Below are 19,521 nucleotides of genomic sequence, written 5' to 3'. Positions count from 1 at the left end.
AAAATTTGTGAAGAACATTTCCTATCACTACTAGGATTAATATAGGTACTCAGGAAATCAAGTAAGGAATCGAATCAACTATTAGGTATAACTCAAAACCCATCACCATTTAATACTTGGACTAATGCTTATTATCTTGAGCAGGTTCCTCAACAGATTATAATCCTGCAGTTCCATGGAAAATTTTTAATCCTCCTCCAATTGAATACCCTACTTCATGGCCACAATGGCCCTCTCCTTGGCCCTCTTCTTCGAGTCAGATATACCCATGGCCTCAAAAATGGTTTGGAGTCTCTTCCCTAAGGAAATATTTCATGAAAAATCAACAACATCAACCACAATTTCCACTTAATGCACCATCAAGTTACCATCCTTCATGGTCACAGTTACTTGTGAAATAATACTTTAACCCTAACCCTAATTTAATCCCTATACATAACCCTAGCCCTTATCCTCATCCATACCCTAGCCCTAATCCAAAACATAGACCTAACCCGAGTCCAAGCCTTAACCTAAAACCTAGCCTAAACCATAGCCCAAACCCTAATCTCTACCAGCAGGTTGCACAACAATTTGAAACACCTATTCTTCCCATTGACTCCCCTACTGAGTGTAATGATATATCTTTGAGGTTGGGGGAAGGGGTGAGTTTGGATACATCTCCTATCACTATAGAACATTCACCTCGAGAATATCTAAGACTAGTAGAGGAGCAATCTATAATTTGAACTTGTTCTAAAACTGTTATTGAAGCTCAAAACCCTAGAATTTCCCTTAGCTATTCTTTTCAATATGAAAATAAGATATTTGAGCCTGAACTTGAGGGATTTTTCTTTTGTTTTTCACCATATCCTTCATGCCTCCAAGAGAGTTATCCTCAAGTTGTGGAATATTATTACAACTTGGAGAATCATAAATATGTGGATCCCATTGAATTTTGGTTTCAAGCAGTCATCAACACACCTTATTCCCTCATCATTAAAAAACTCTTGGTACCATATCAATTAAAGCAACTGGTTTCTCATACTCTGGTATGTATTGAAGTTTATTCTTTAAAACTGTGTGTGAATATATTTATCATTCTGTTACACACATGGCTACATTGGAAGTACTCTTGAACTTGAAGGAAACCTTCCTCTCTATAAATTAGGGTAGGGTAGTATAAGAGTAATGAATACAAATTTCATTTGAAATAAAATTGTTACAACAACACTTTTGAAACTAAAATTCCTAAGGCACAACAATTGAAGTTTTTTTCATTATGTAGTCTTGTGGTAAGAATTTCAGAAGCAATTCACTCTTAATGCCTCATATTTTATAAAGTGACTTTGATTATTGGACGAGATTATTCATTGGGTTAGTTAGGGTGATTTTTATTGTTATACTTTCCATTCAAGTTTCTCTTCGAAGGTATTAATGAAAATCCTCCTATGGTGGACCACTCCTATAAAAACCTAATGAGCTTTCATGAGAACCCTGTGTTGGAAATAATACTAAGAGGGGGGGGGATGAATCAGTATTATGAAGTCAATTATTTTATTTTTCACACCCAGATCATATATGCTACTTCAGTTAGAGAAAACCGCATATATACGCAACTACAGTAAAGGAAACCTATGTATAACTTACAGACTTGTAATTTAATTAATCTTCAGATGTTGATTTTAAATCTGTGTGTCAAAACCATAGAAACAATAACCAGGAACAAGAAAAATGTAGACAGTCACACACAAGAACACAAGATATAAGGTGGAAACCCAATGTGGGTGAAAACCACTTGCTGCAATATGTCTCTATTTTTTTCAATTAGAAACTTCTTTTTACAATGATTCTGTACTGGTGCAGTCCTTTACCAGTACGCAGGCTGCAACCTGCAGAGAGCTACAACCCTCTCTCATTCTCCAGCTTCTCCTGGAAGGGAGATACAACCCCCTTAGCTCTTGCACTAGCCAAGATACTAGTACGTAGGTTCTGGCCTACAGAAGGCTACAACCTTCTCTTTCTTCCAGGGACCGCGTTTCATAAATTTTCAGACTGGATCCATGAACATCAATCAAACATCAAGAATTTCTACGTCAAACAATCTCCTTTTCACCAATGAAAACTGAATCAAATAGACACTTCTGTAACAGCTGTACCCAAAACACAGTAATAGTAACCACACACCAAATTCTGAACCCAGAACACTGCAACAATAAATAGAAGCAGCTAAAACACACTTCAAGAGACGTACACTACTTCAATAATTAGAAACCTGTGTGCATACGCTTCTGTGTTTGGACCAACCTGCGTATACGCTGTTTTTACTCACAAAACCAGCGTGTATACGCGCCTTTGATTCTCTAAACCTGCGTACAGATCTATAAAGGATAATTCACTCTTTCAAATATTCAAACATTAGTTAACCCAAATTACCAGATTTATAGATCAAGCATGCGCCACATATAACAGATCAAAATCATACAAAGATATTATTATTCAAGCCTTAAGATTATGACCCATCAATAGAACTTATCCTTCTCCTTGCGCTCAGGTTCCTCCTTCGTTCAGATCCAGATTTGCACCATGACCCAATCACCAGTATTCCAGATCTAGTACTTTATCAGATATTCAATAATTCAGATGATCCTTTGCCAAATGATCTCCTTCTTCTTTTATAGTCTTAGGCCTTTCACAATACCACGATCCAAAACCATAACAAAACAATACCATGGACCCAATACTTGGGATCGACACTTGTGACGAGATACCATGGCCCAAAACCATAGGTTCAATTACCAAGGACTAAATACCACGGACCAAAAGTAAGTTCTCCAACATGTACGCACTTTTCCTTGCGTGAAAGTGAGTGTATACGCGTACGTGCCTTTGTAATGTATAACCCACGTGTATACGGGTCTTTGTCTAGGTGAACCTATGTATATATCTTTTCCTTCATTCTGAGAGCCTGAACTAAGATTTGTCACCAGAGTGAGTTGCCATCAAGGACAACACCTGTGCCACACCAGTGTTGTTACACTAAAAAATGTCACCATGACTATTTGCAGTTAGTATGGCTCCATCCACTGTCATACTATCCTCCTTGGCAAGTCTCATTCCTCTGCTCTTCATGTCAAACTTCAAGAAAGAGAGAAAAGTCATTTATAGTCAATTATCTCTGGTACGCAGTTTCTCTTAGCCTTACCTGCGTGTACGCAACCCAAGTTCACAATACCTGCATACTTGTACGCTCTGTATGTAAAGGGATGGGTGCGTACCCCTGTAAAGGTCAAAAGGCGTGAGTTTCATCTTAAAAAAGTTACTTGTGGTCATTTCTAGAGTCTTCTAGAAGCTTGTTTGACGTGTATGAAGCGCCTCCAGATGGTTCACGTATCCCTACCAAAGAGGAACTTATCCCATCAAGAGGGGAGCTATCCCATCCAAAGAGGGGCTTATCCCATTGATGGTGGACCTGAATAACTTCCTCTAGAACACTATAAATACAGGCATTGGGCCAAAGGGAGGGGAGGTTGAAAGCTGAGCATTCCTAAGGGTAGATGCTGCTGGAATTAGGACTTCCTTGTAGAAGATTGTGAGGAGAGATTACCATCTTTGCTTGTTCTATTTGGAAGTGGGTGAGCTGATCAGAGTAAAGGAGAACTCTTGTGGACCCTGGGAGGGACTTGCACAACACCAAGGCTCAGGTTGTAATGGTTCCTTTTGTTACCTTTTAATACAAATAAGTCCATTCTTCTCAACAATTTGTTATTTATGAGTTGTTTCATATACTCCTTGGTCTATATGTTAAATATGTTTTATTTTATGTGATATTCAGGTGCTATTTAATCATTTGATTGTTAGTGAATGCAGGTTTCGAAGTGAAGGAGGAGCTCATCCGGATCAACGAAGCTGGACTACTACAACAGCGTTGGATTACAGGTAGGATCTAAACACTTGATTTCTCATATTGTAAAGGCATATTTAGTGAAGGATTGCTCTTATTTGTCTTGTTTGTCATTAGAAAGTCTTAGGCTTCTAGGAAGGTCTGTTGTGTCCGCACTAACGACTCTTTCCGTGTGACAAAATGGCGACTCCGCTGGGGAATCCATGAATGTGTTTGAGTTCTTTTTTATTTGATATTTTGATCTGAGAAAAGTCGATTGCTTTCTGGTTTTTGGCTGTCTGACTGTGTATTTGGGTGGAATAGCTTAGGGTTAAGTTAGATTTTTATTTTTCTTAGTTTTGCCAGCAGTACGCAACCCCTGAGTTAGGCACAGTGCGTACCTGTACGCACTGCAGCTTTGTGCACAGAGCGTACCCGCACCTGTGTAAACAGGTCACCTGCGTACCCCTGTCAAATTTGAGAAAATTCCAATTTTTTCCTTTTTGCCTCTTAGATTTTGTTTTTAATTTGTTTTTACTGCCCAGATCCACTGGTTACCTGTCAGAAGCTTTCACTTTAGTTTCATTGGCATTCTTGTTTCAAGCTTTCATCAATTGGGTGTTTTGAGTCTCTTTTTTGAGAAATTCTTAATTTGATTTCCTTTGGTCATTACTTGGAGGTTTATCTCAGTCTTTTCACAATTTTGCATCTTTTTGTTTTTGTTTTTGCAAAAAAATTTCCCCCTCATTCGCCGGGGGAGGGGGGCTAAATTGTGTATGAGTGTTAATCGCCTTTGAGTGTTTTTATTTTTTGATCTTTGGAACTCTCACCCAATTTTCTCGACTTGCACTTGATTGGTTCTTAGATCACATTAGAATCATCTTGTGTTTAAGAATTCTCTTGCATAGATCACATTTGCATAATTAGAATTCTCATTTTCAGAATATGAATGAAAAATGTGCATAGATTACATTTGCATACTTTTCAAGTGAATTGTGCATAGATTACAATTGCATAGTTTACATTCTGAAAAATCAATCGTAGATTTAGATCAGTTTTCTTTGATTTGAATTTGCACAAAAAAAAAAAAAAATGGTTTGGAATTGATTTGCATTAGTTTTTCTTGATAAAATTAGTGCATTAGAGAATTTGTTATATTTTCTCTTAGTGATCAATTTTTTTGCATTGTCAGAAGTGAATGGAAACTCTCTCCTTACTTTAATTAGGATTCATCGAATTGAAAGGATTGCATTATCATTGCATTCAGTTGAGTCGGGTCATAACACCATTGGTTTCGTATCCATTTACCCATTTGAGTAAAAACAACCTTAATAACACAGCGCTTAATTAAAATTCATCTAGTAACTTTTACATTTCTGGGGCTCTGAAACACCAATATAGATCAGGCTAGTGTCTTGGACTAGGATCTAGTTAACAATCCAAGACAGTAAAACAAACAAGTAGCTCATCTTGTGGTAGGATAAATCCAACTGTTACATTTATGCTCTGGGAAAGCTCCTCTTAAAGGAGAAGCACGAGACCGTGTCCGAACCAGTGAGGGGATCAATCCTCCTTCATTGGGAAAGGTGCCAGATACGCACGTACTACAAACGGTAAACCTCGGATTATTGTCGAGGAGCCTGGGGTCACTTGTCGGTAAACCTTGGATTATTGTCAAGGAGCCGACAAGGGGATTGAGCTTGTTACTCTGCCCTTGCGTGCTATCGGGTTGTAGACTGTTCCCCCAGGTATATTTGTTGCTGTTGGTAAACTTAGTGACCATTATCTTTAGGATTCTACCCGAGGTGACAGTGGAGGGAAGATCCCACTGTACCTGGAGCAGACGTCGACTAGACTCACTTGGATTTTCTGGGGGGTTCACTTCACTCGAGACGGTTAAAGTGGAGGAACTTGGTCCAGTCTATTCATTAAGCAGGTTGCCGGGGTAACTGTTCCACCCACCACTTCTGTACTGAATTCGGCGATGTTGGGTTTCATCACCAACTAATGTTTTCGGTCCGGAAGGTTACTATTTGTGTATGGTTTGACTCCTAGATTTGATAGCGCGTGTTAATTTGTTTGTTTTTACTTTTAGAGACCATAGGTGTTAAAAAATGAATCAGGTATGAGGATAGTTCTTTTACTGAGTCAACCTCATTAAAAAATGAATCAGGTAGATTTTAGGATATGTAGGTAGATTGTAGAAAGTAGGATTTTGAGGATAGTTCCTGTTACTGAGTCAACCTCGTTAAAAAATGAATCAGGTATGAGGATAGTTCTTTTCTTGTGTCAACCTCCTTCAAAATGAAACAACTCCCTTTTCAAGGTAAATATTGAAAGTAAACCTTCATTCCATCCATCTGGTTGAATGCAATGAAACCTGGGGGGCATGTACCTCACTTTGCATCATTATACTGGGGGCATACGAACTTTTTGAGCATAGTTCCTTGTCTTGTGTCAAGCTCTTTAAAAAATGAAACAAGGGTAGGTTAAGTAGGTAGATTGTAGAGAGTAGTCACGAGCATAGTTCCTTGTCTTGTGTCAAGCTCATTAAAAAATGAATCAAGGATTTTAGAGCACAGTTCCTTGTCTTGTGCCAAGCTCGTTAAAAAATGAATCAAGGTTTTTTAGGTATAGTTCTTTGTTAGGTAGATTGTAGATTAGTTATGAGCATAGTTCCTTGTCTTGTGTCAAGCTCGTTTAAAAAATGAAACAAGGGTTTTGAGGATAGTTCTTGTCTTGTGTCAACCTCACTAAAAAATGAAACAACTCCCACAAGTCTTTCCAAGATCTTGAAAGTAAAGCTTCATTCCATCCACCTCATTGAATGCAATGAAGCTTGGGGGGCATGTACCTCGTTTTGCGTCATTATATTGGGGGCATGTGAACTTATAACAAGCATAGTTTTTCATTTCAAGCTTGCGTAAACATGAAACCGAATCCGAGCATAGTTCTTTTCCTATGTCAAGCTCGTTAAAAAATGAAACAAATCCTCCTTCAGTCTTGAGTCGAGAGTTTGACTAGATCTCATAAATGTTAAGTTGTATATTTAGGTTAGTTATTTCAGTGTTTTGCATAATTTTCTTACAGTTGTAGGTCGATTCTTTCAAATGATCTCGCACTTGAACCTTCATTTCATCCACCGTAGTTGAATGAAATGAAGTTGGGGGGCATGCGCTCTAGCAGTTATGCTTAGGGGGCATCAAGCACAGTTTTCTCTCTGTTTCAAGCTTATATAAAAATGAAACTATTTTCAAGCACAGTTTCCTCTCTGTTTCAAGCTTGCGTAAAAATGAAACTACTTTGAAGCATAGTTTTTCTCTGTTTCAAGCTTTTGTAAAAATGAAACCTATTTCGAGTCAATTTCGGTTATTTTCAAGACTCGTTAAACTCATGAAAATCTCGAGATTATTTTGTTATATTTCATTCTCGTAAAACAAATGAAGATGCCGAGTTCTTTCCGTCTTTTCCTGCTCGTAAATTAAATTGAAAGTCAGCCATATGAGTACATTTTTATCCCTTTTTCGAACTCATTAAAATTTACGAAAAAGTGAAAACTATGAGTACATTTTTATCCCTTTTTCGAACTCGTTAAAACTTACGAAAAAGTGAAAACCATGAGTACACTTTTATCCCTTTTTCGAACTCGTTAAAACTTATGAAAAAGTGAAACCTTAGAGTCATCTTTAAGCCTCTTTTCTGACTCCTAAAACATGAAAAGGTTACCGAGCGTTTCTTTTACACTCGTTAAAACGAAATTAAAAGACCGTCCCCTTATAGCCCTTTTCTGACCGTAAAAACAGGAAAAGATCGCCGGGTTTTTGTCGTTTCAAACTTGAGACTGGAAATAAAACGACGTGTCCTTGATCGCTTTTTACTTTTCAGGTCAGAGGCACTAATCATGAAAGTACTCCTTGGTCGCAAGATCAAGCGGTTCTCTCAGGTATTATTTTATACTTTTTCAGGCTTGCGAGACACAAATTTACGAAAAAGTTCACCTTGGAGTCTTCTTTAGTTTTTTCAGACTCTCTAAAATTGAAAAACGCCGAGTTTCTCCTATACTGGACTCGTTAAAATTTCACAGTAAAGGACCTGTTCGATTACAAACAGGAACAGACCACTCCTTCTTAGGGTCCGAATCTAAACTAAGTTGGACTCATCCGAAGGATGAGCTTATAATCAAGCATATGTTATCCTCCTCAAGCTTGTAAAAAATAAAGAGGTACTTGCCAGAAATGGTGGGGGAAAAGAGAGAAGAATGAACCTATTTGTTATCCTTTGTTACAGAAAAAACTTATCACCACTCTTGAACACGACACGTTTCATTCACCTGGGTTGGGAAATCCTTTGCCTTAAAGCTGATAAAACCACTTTGAAAGTCTTCAACCATTTCTGGGTATTAACTTTGGGTCAATCGTCACCAAGCCATCTGTCGTGTCGTTATGTGTTCAAGAGGTCTCTGCAATAAACATTCATCTGCAAAATACTTTTCATCCATTTGACCATCCCTGAGTCAGTCCTTACAGCAACATTTCTTCAACTTGAACAATGATTTCGTGTTGTGGGCTTGCCTGCAACGGGTCGCTTTCTATCGACATCAGCACATTATCTAGAAAGATGACTTAGAAATCGTCAGTACCTTGAAGTCTGCATGCATCAATGGCAGGTTTCTCGCCTTTGACGACAGTTTACATCATTGACTTTCAATCAAAGGATTCTGTGACGTGTTCGACATCAACCCATTCATTCACATTTCATGGATTGTACTGGGTACTTTGAGAACCATTGACATTACTGGTGGTCTCTCTCACACTTGTTAACAGTTTACATCATCGACTGGTAATCAAGTAGTTTCTACCATGTTCGACATCAACTCATTTATTCGCATGGATAGAATCGTACCAATTCAGGAAGTAGAGATGAAGACCCTGGATCTAGTTTCCACCATCCAGGCTGCGAGGAGTTTTGTATTCATTATATAGTAGACTAACCATAAACAGATGGCTGCGTCCATACTGTGTCTACAAAAGTCTACGATTGTGATGTACTGCAAAATCATTCTTGTATCAGAGCAGTAGTTAGATTGATTAGTTAAAGTTTTCAATCTGAGTATGGGAATGCCTACCTCAGCGATGATATCATCTTATATATGTATTTTGTGTTGAATATTTGCAGGTTCTGACCGGGCTCTCCGCAAGATACTCCTTGAAATGATAAAGTACTTCACCCTTCCTAGATTATATAAAACCCTAATCTACTACAGGCTTCGCACTTTAGGGGGTAATCTGTTACACTAACAAATGTCACCATGACTATTTGCAGTTAGTATGGCTCCATCCACTGTCATACTATCCTCCTTGGCAAGTCTCATTCCTCTACTCTTCATGTCAAACTTCAAGAAAGAGAGAAAAGTCATTTAAAGTCAATTATCTCTGGTACGCAGTTTCTCTTAGCCTTACCTACGTGTACGCAACCCAAGTTCACAATACCTGCGTACTTGTGCGCTCTGTATGTAAAGGGATGGGTGCGTACCCCTGTAAAGGTCAAAAGGCGCGAGTTTCATCTTAAAAAAGTTACTTGTGGTCATTTCTAGAGTCTTCTAGAAGCTTGTTTGACGTGTATGAAGCGCCTCCAGATGGTTCACGTATCCCTACCAAAGAGGAACTTATCCCATCAAGAGGGGAGCTATCCCATCCAAAGAGGGGCTTATCCCATTGATGGTGGACCTGAATAACTTCCTCTAGAACACTATAAATACAGGCATTGGGCCAAAGGGAGGGGAGGTTGAAAGCTGAACATTCCTAAGGGTAGATGCTGTTGGAATTAGGACTTCCTTGTAGAAGCTTGTGAGGAGAGATTACCATCTTTGCTTGTTCTATTTGGAAGTGGGTGAGCTGATCAGAGTAAAGGAGAACTCTTGTGGACCCTGGGAGGGACTTGCACAACACCAAGGCTCAGGTTGTAATGGTTCCTTTTGTTACCTTTTAATACAAAAAAGTCCATTCTTCTCAACAATTTGTTATTTATGAGTTGTTTCATATACTCCTTGGTCTATATGTTAAATATGTTTTATTTTATGTGATATTCAGGTGCTATTTAATCGTTTGATTGTTAGTGAATGCAGGTTTCGAAGTGAAGGAGGAGCTCATCCGGATCAACGAAGCTGGACTACTACAACAGCGTTGGATTACAGGTAGGATCTAAACACTTGATTTATCATATTGTAAAGGCATATTTAGTGAAGGATTGCTCTTATTTGTCTTGTTTGTCATTAGAAAGTCTTAGGCTTCTAGGAAGGTTGGTTGTGTCCGCACTAACGACTCTTTCCGTGTGACAAGTGCCATAGTGCCAACCTATGTCATAATGCCAACAATATCCCCCTTTGGACTTGATGGCAACCCCAAGATCCTCAAAGTCATTATTCTCCCCCTTTGTCATCAAGGGCAAAGGGTTATGCTCCCCTTGAGTACATGATGAAATCTCTGCTCTGCTGTGCTGGCCATGCTCCCCCTTGAGTGTAGGCAAGATCTGAAAAAAGATGTTATTCACGAAGAACAATGATTTATACATCATAAAAGACCTTCCTATCACCAAAAGACTCTATACAACATCCATTACCCAACCTAGTGGGGATCATCCACCCAAACAAGTGGGGATACATCAGAAGTTTACATATGACAACCAAGAACATTACAACATTCATCCCAGGCATAGTGGGGAAACCAACATAGGCCGTTACATGCCCTTGATAATAATATTAAAAGATAGAGATGAAATATCTAAAGCAAGACTATGAAAGTCACCAATAACTAATATCAGCAGCATCATTATGCAGATCAGAAACCATGTTCTCCTTCTGCACCCCTTCTATAGCTGATCCATCTGAACCCAAAATATCTTGTGTATCTGAACCAAGAGCTTCTAATGTAATGCCAACAATGAATTATTAGAAGATTATCTGCTCCCCCTGAACCTGTGCCAGATGGTCTCTTGACAGACCCATATCAGACTCTCTTCAAACCAGAGTCTGTCCCCACTGATTTCCTTCAAACCACCATATACGCGACTATACCTGCATAAAATAGTGTATGTACGTGGGTCCTCCTCATGCAACTCGTGTACAACCACATTTCTCTGAAACAGACAGGTTTCAGCAGCAAGATGATGCATCAACTACCCCCAGCTTCTGTCTGAGGTATTCAAATGTCTCCCTAGGCAGTGGTTTGGTGAGAATATCAACAACTTGTTCCTTAGATGGAACATACTCCAACTTGACCTTTTGTTCAAGCACTTGTTCCTGAAGAAAATGGTATTTGATAGGTATGTGCTTGGTCTTTGAATGCGTGACAGGATTCTTTGAAATGCTGATTGCACTTGTATTATCACAAAAAATGGAAATAGGTGGAGTACAAGTGATTTGAAGATCTTGCAATGTTTGCATCATCCAAAGGAGTTGTGTGTAGCAAGATGAAGCAGCTACATACTCTGCTTCAGTTGTAGATAAGGCAATGGAACTTTGTTTCTTGCTGAACCATGATACTAATCTAGGACCCATGAAGAATGCACCACCACTAGTGCTTTTCCTGTCATCCACGCTACCTACCCAATCTGCATCTGTATATACATGAAGTGTGATATCTGCATCTCTAGGATACCATAAACCATAGTTTTGAGTTCCTTGAAGATACTTGAAAATTCTCTTTACTGCCTGAAGATGAGTTTCCTTAGAATTTGCCTAAAATCTTCCAACCATTCCCACTACATGCATGATGTTTGGTCGGGTGCCTGTTAGATAGAGCAGACTTCCAATCATGGATCTATAATTTGGTTTATGCACTGCTACTAATTCATCATTTGCACTGAGGCTGCATCTTGTAACCATAGGGGTACATACTGGTTTCGAATCTTCCATGCCATACTTCTTCAAAATCTGCTTGAGGTACTTGATTTGAGATAAAAATATACCGCCTTCATTTTGTTGGATTTGTAATCCAAGAAAATATGTCAGTTCTCCAAGCAAGGACATTTCGAATTCTTTTTGCATCACCAAGGAAAATTTTTGACTCATAGCTTCTTCATTGCTGCCAAAGATGATATCATCAACATACACAACAAGTATTATCAATTTGTTATTTTCAATTTTTATATGAAGATTGCTATCTACTGATCCTTTTGAGAAACCTTGTTGATGAAGATATTTGTCCAGATGATAATACCAAGCCCTTGGAGCTTGTTTAAGACCATAGAGAGACTTCTTAAGTCTGCATACAAGTTTTGGATCATTTCCAAGGATGAATCCATTTGGTTGCTCAATATACACTTCTTCTAAGTCTCCATTCAGAAAGGCTGATTTCACGTCCATTTGAAATACTTTGAACTTCTGAAAGCTTGAGAGACCAAGGAAAATTCAGATGGCCTCAAGTCTAGCAACGAGAGAAAAAGTTTCTTCAAAGTCTATTCCTTCTTGTTGAGCATACCCTTTACAAACAAGTCTGTCCTTGTTTCTAATAACTTCCCCATTTTCATTCAACTTGTTTTTGAATATCCATTTTGTCCCTATGACATTCTTATCTTTTGGTCTAGGAACCAGCTCCCAAGTGTTATTATTTTCAATCTGCTCAAGTTCTTCATCCATTGCTTTGGCCCAGCATTCATCTTTGCATGATTCTCTTACATTTTGTGGTTTAGTGGAGGAGAGCAATACCAAATAGCTTGAAGCTTCTGCAATTGTTCTTCTTGTTTGTATACCTGCCTCTTTCTGCCCCAAAATTTGAGATTCTAGATGATTCTTCTGAACGTACCTAGATGGAGTCTTATATTCTATCATTATCTGTTCTTCTGGTGCCTCATGGGTTTCTTCTTCACCATGAATCTGATTTGATGTTGATGGATAGTCCTCATCATCTTCGAAATCTTCAGATCTTATTTGCCTAGGAATGTTTTCTTCTTCATCAACCACTACATCAATACTGTCAACAATTCTTCCAAGCCTTTTATTGTAACATTTGTATGCTTTTCTGTGGGGAGAGTAACCAAGGAGAATGCCTTCATCTGCTCTAGGTTCAAACTTGCCAAGATTTCATCAGTATTTTTAATATAGCATTTGCTTCCAAAAATTTTGAAATGTTTTACTGTAGGAGTCTTACCATACCAGAGCTCATGAGGAGTTTGAGTGCTGTTTACCGAGACATTTGTCTTGTTGAGAATAACAACTGTAGCAAATGTAGCTTCACCCTAGAAAGTTGCAGGAGTTCCAGACTCATCCATCATAGCACGAGCCATTTGTTGAACTGTTATGTTCATCCTTTCCACTACTCCATTTTGCTGAGGAGTCCTTGCTGTAGAGAATTCCCTTCTTATTCCATGTTCTTCACAAAAATTGAAAAATTCATTTGAGGTAAACTCCCCACCTCTGTAAGACCTGAGGCATTTAATTTTGTGATGTGATTCATTTTCAACCAAGGCTTTGAAAGATTTGAATTTTTCGAAGGCTTCATATTTGTGCTTCATAAGTCCTATCCAACACATCCTGGAAAAGTCGTCAATGAATAATATAAAGTATTCTTCTCCTCGATGTGACCTTTTCCTAGATGGATCACATACATCAGTATGGACAAGTTCAAGTGGCCTGCTAGCTGATCCTTCCTTCTCAGGGAAGTTAGTTCTGGTTTTCTTACCAAACTGACATGATTTTCATATTGTATTGTCTGGAATTTTGATGTCTAGAAGACCACGAACTGCCTGGTATTTGCATTCTTTCCTTATCTGTGAGAAGCTTAGATGCCCCGATCTTTTGTGCCATAGCTAGTGTTCATCATTCTTGCTTAGATAGCATTGATGTTGTCCTTCTTTGAATATGTATAAATTATTTGGAGTTCTTATGCCTTTGATCACTGTTTTTCCTGTATCAAGATCACGAACACTACATCCATTTGATCGAAATATTACCTCAGTTCTGTGATCGCACATCTGATTAACACTCAATAGATTATGATTTAAGCTATCAACATACATAACATTTCCAGCTTTGACCTTTTCTTTCAATTGAACAGAACCTTTACCTTTTATGAGTGCAGGGGTGTCATTTCCAAATGAGACCTTCTCCTTCTCTAAGGCACTATATGACTGAATTTTTTCTTTATCACCCGTCATATGTTTCGAACATCCACTATCGATGTACCATTGATTTTCCTACCCTTCCGCATATAAGGTTATACCACATCTTTCTAGTTGCGGTTCTTTCATTCTCCATGTTTTGGCACTTGAGGCTTGTTCCTTCTGAGTTGTTTGTCGAAACCTGCTCCTGCATTCAGAAGCTTCATGACCGAAGTTGTTACAAATAGAACATTCAATTTCATTTTCAAGGGCAGAAAAGTTATTGTAGGTCCTTTCTGTGATCCCAGTCATACTTATTTGTTTTTGAGCTTCTCTAGTCATGATTGTCTTATAGGCAACACATTGAGCTGCTTTGTGACCAAAGTTATGACAAGAGAAACATTGGCCATTGAAGAAAATCCTGTGATTATCAAATCTACCAGGCAAATGATTGTAGTTTCTATTGACATCCATTCTTGAGGCAAATTGAGAAGGTTTTACCTATGGCTGGTTGTAGCTTCTGTTCATCCTTAAAGTGGATTGCCTCTGATTTACCTGGTAGTCTTTATTCATTCTTGAGGTAAATTGTCCCTGATTTACCTGGTGAGTAGCATTGTGCCTTTGCTGTTGATTGTCAACCTTTTCACTTCTCCTTGCTGCATCAAGATAACTTTTGGAAGTGGATGGCTTCTGCGCTTGAGATGATTCTTCATTATATCCCAGACCTGTCTTGATTAGTGGAGAACGCTGTACTTTGATAATCTCATATAGAGTTTCAGATCCTTTAGTAAATCTAAGATTAAGAGCTTTTGTTTTCTCAATCTCTTTTCTGAGTCCCACAATTTCACATTCTAACTTTTCATGATGTTTTTCCTTTTCAGCAAGTTGAAATTGCAGAGTATCTATGATCATATTCTTTTCTTCTAAGAAAATTTTGAGTTTAGAAATCTCTTCATAAAGACCTTCTTCATCTATAGCATCCAAGAAATCATCATCTTCAAAATCCATTAAAAGTCTATAATTGTTACCTTGTTCATCTTCATCACTATTTGAAAGTCCATCACTGTCTTCATGAGTGTAATAGCTTTTCTTATTTACATTCTGTTTCTTATTCCATCTAACAGGTTCCTTACCTTTGTCAAGCTTATCTTTATGAGGACACTTGGCCGCATAGTGCCTGACTCTTCCACAAGAAAAGCATTTGAAAAGTAACTTACCTCTGAATCTTCCAGCACCCCATTGAAGGTTTTTGACAAAATTTGATTCTTCCTCTTCTTTTGACATATGTCTTGACTCATAGTAATCTCCTTTGCTTGAAGCCTTGAATGCAGCTTCTCTCCTATCTGATGGTCCTCCTTTCCTCATTTCATAAGTAGTTAGAATTCCATGCAGTTGTGACATGGTAAGGTTCTGTAGATTCTGTTTTTCTTCTATTGCATAAACTTTTGATTCAAACTTAGAGGACAAAGATCTTAGAACCTTTTTAACCACAACATCCTCTTTTATTTCTTCACCCAAGTTTTTCATACAATTAAATATCTCATCTATACATAGGAAATAGTTAGCCACACTTTCATCATTGTGCATTCTGAGATTTTCATACTGAATTCTGAGGGTTTGAAGTTTTGCTCGTTTTACCTGTTCATCTCCTTCATAGCTCAGAATGATCTTGTCCCATATTTCTTTTGCGGTTTTATACTGCATAACCTTAACGAATTCTATTTGAGATAGACTCCCTAATAGAGTATTGACAGCCTTTGCATTTGTTTCATACTGCTTCTTCTCAGCTGGATCTGTAGGAGTCTGTAATCCTCTTTGCTATTCTTGATATTAATAAAGCTATTCAAGTTTTCCTCCATATTCTTGTATGATTGATGATATATGCATTTGTGTGGTCAATATATATCTAGTCCTATATTGTTTATGATAGTAGATCTCTGTTCTTGGATAGTGTTATGCTGCTTTGATTCCACAGGTGCTCTTTGAAGCTGGGTAGATGAGGAAGCAGGTGGCAAAGATCTATCAGAAGGGAGAGGAATCAAGCAAGGAACCAAGTGCATGACAAAGGTTAGTCTCCTTTGTTCCCCTCTTATCTACTCATAAAGGAAAACGAAATTAGTTTTAGTTTGTTTTTCTCTAAGATAGCTACCAGTCTCAGTGGGACTAGCAGCTCTGCATAGACACTACATTTCCCGGTAACAAAATCGCGACTTCGCTGGGGACTAAATGTCGATTTGTGTACTACTCCCTTTGGCGGCTTTATCGTTAGCTCAGGAATTATGGGTGGCACAACTTCGGTCGAAGTTTTTGTCGAACTAGTCAGTTGATATAACAATTGCCTCCTAAAGCATGAGGTCATTAATCTTTTCATGTCGGGTGAAATGCTTTATCATGAGGATCTGAAGTTTTTTCGAGCTGGAAGGCGACCTGTAACAAGATACAATACAATACAATATCTTCATAATATTTTCATGATCTAGCTGAGGCAGGCATTCCCATGCTTAGCTTTATAAATTCATTTTCATGTACATAGGACAGACAATCGTCTGTGTGCAGACTGATGATTCTGGTAGAGCCATCATCCCTTAGATAACGATAAAGCCGCCAAAAGGAGTAGTACACAAATCGACATTTAATCCCCAGCAGAGTTGCCATTTTGTTACTGGGAAATTTAGTGTCTATACAGAGATGCTAGTCCCACTAAGACCGGTAGCTATCTTAGAAACAAACAAACTAAAACTACTTTCGTTTTCCTTTATGAGAAGTAGATAAGAGGGGAACAAATGAGACCAACCTCCGTCTTGCACTTGGTTCCTTGCTTGATTCCTCTCCCTTCTGATAGATCTTTTCCACCCGCTTCCTCGTCTACCCAGCTTCAAAGACCACCTGTGGAATCAAAGAAACATAACACTATCCAAGAACAGAGATCTACTATCATAAACAATATAGGACTAGATATATATTGACCACACAAATGCATATATCATCAATCATACAAGAATATGGAGGAAAACTTGAATAGCTTTATTAATATCAAGAATAGCAAAGAAGATTACAACCAATTGTTCTGACCCACCGTCATCCTCTCAGCAAGAAAGCCCTTCTTCACCTCATGAAAAGCTTAGATCACCCAACACTATGATGTTACACCAAGAAACTAGTAGCACTTCCTTACAAGATACAAAATTCCAGCCTCCAACCTTTGGATCTCTGGGATGAGAGATCTATATATAGATATTTGCAGAGGTGTGAGTCAGCTTTGGGTTTTTTATTATTTTCTTTTCTCTGATAGTTCTTGATTCCACTTGGAGATCTCATTGATCTCTTACTCATCCTTGGGCGATTCTGAGAGGCAAGTGTCACAAGAGAAGTTTCTGGAAGATTCCATGATCATCCACCTCGCAAACTATCTCTGCCACTTGTCTATTCTCGTCCATCGCAGCCTATAGAAGGACTTTTCAGTATGCATCGCACCTCCCGTGTGTAGTAGGTGTGATGCATCTCACCCTCAGCACTGAGCAATCAGTATGGTACAGTTTTGACAATTTCTGAGTAGTTTTTCATGGAGAACTTCTGGGAGATGATGTAATCAGCTGACCTTGTTCCTTTAGGGTATGAAACAACACTTTTAAGGACTTAGGAGCCCTTGGTTTATGGACATGTAAGATTAGGGTTGTAGTGCCCAAAAATGTCTATAACAGAGTCGCTGAAGGAAATGTGTACCCTGTATCTATGATATCCCAGACTTCTGTACCAAGGGATTGAAGATAGGCTGTAATTCTTACCTTCCAATAAACGAAGTTGGTCCCATCAAAAATTGGTGGCCTGATCGATGCTTCTCTCTCGTAGTTGCTCATGATGATAGATCTTCCTTCAAGCGATCAAGCTTCTTCTGAAGGACCTGCTCTGATACCAATTGTTGGAAATAATACTGAGAGGGGGGGTGAATCAGTATTATCAAGTCAATTATTTTCTTTTTCACACCTAGATCATATACGCTACTTCAGTTAGAGAAAACCGCATATATACGCAACTACAGTAAAGGAAACCTGCGTATAACTTACAGACTTGTAATTTAATTAATCTTCAGATGTTGATTTTAAATCTGTGTGTCAGAACCATAGAAACAATAACCAGGAACAAGAAAAATGTAGACAGTCACACACAAGAACACAAGATATAAGGTGGAAACCCAATGTCGTTGAAGCCACCTTCTGCAATCTGTCTCTATTATTTTCAATTAGAAACTTCTTTTTACAATGATTCTGTACTGGTGCAGTCCTTTACCAGTACGCAGGCTGCAACCTGCAGAGAGCTACAACCCTCTCTCATTCTCCAGCTTCTCCTGGAAGGGAGATACAACCCCCTTAGCTCTTGCACTAGCCAAGATACTAGTACGTAGGTGCTGGCCTATAGAAGGCTACAACCTTCTCTTTCTTCCAAGGACCACGTTTCATAAATTTTCAGACTGGATCCATGAACATCAATCAAACATCAAGAATTTCTACATCAAACAATCTCCTTTTCACCAATTAAAACTGAATCAAATAGACACTTCTCTGACAGTTGTACCCAGAACACTGCAACAATAAACATAAGTAGCTAGAACACACTTCAAGAGACGTACGCTACTTCAATAACCAGAAACCTGCGTGCATACGCTTTTGTGTTTGGACCAACCCACGTATACGCCGTTTTTACTCACAAAACCAGCGTGTATATGTGCCTTCGATTCTATAAACCTGCATATAGATCTATAAAGGATAATTCACTCTTTCAAATATTCAGACATTAGTTAGCCCAGATTACTAGATTTATAGATCAAGCATGCGCCACATATAACGGATCAAAATCATACAAAGATATTATTATTTAAGCCTTAAGATTATGACCCATCAATAGAACTTATCCTTCTCCTTGCACTCAAGTTCCTCCTTCATTCAGATCCAGATCTGCACCATAACCCAATCACCAGTATTCCAGATCTAGTACTTTATCAGATATTCAATAATTCAGATGATCCTTTGCCAAATGATCTCCTTCCTCTTTTATAGTCTTAGGCCTTTCACAATACCACGGTCCAAAACCATAACAAAACAATACCATGGACCCAATACTTGGGATCAAAACTTATGACCAAGTACCATGGCCCAAAACCATAGGTTCAATTACCAAGGACTAAATACCACGGACCAAAAGTAAGTTCTCCAACATGTACGTGCTTTTCCTTGCGTGAAAGTGCGTGTATACGCATACGCGCCTTTGTAACGTATAACCCGCGTGTATACGCGTCTTCATCTAGGTGAACTTGCATATATATCTTTTCCTTCATTCTGAGAGCCTGAACTGAGATTTGTCACTAGAGTGAGTTGCCATCAAGGACAACACCTGTGCCACACGAGCGCCATAGCGCCAACCTATGTCATAATGCCAACACCCTGTCATTATCAACTCGAGGAATATTTCAATCACTATCTGAGATGTTTTCTTTAAAATGAGTCTTTAGGGTAGAAGGACCAACTAGTAAAGATTAGTAATTCAAAACTTTTCATGCCATCTCATGC

The sequence above is a fragment of the Pinus tabuliformis genome, chromosome 1_2, assembly GCF_031772625.1.
Source record: "Pinus tabuliformis cultivar Carrire ecotype Pingquan chromosome 1_2, CPIR1, whole genome shotgun sequence".
NCBI lineage: Eukaryota > Viridiplantae > Streptophyta > Pinopsida > Pinales > Pinaceae > Pinus > Pinus tabuliformis.
This window is presented reverse-complemented; position numbering follows the sequence as displayed.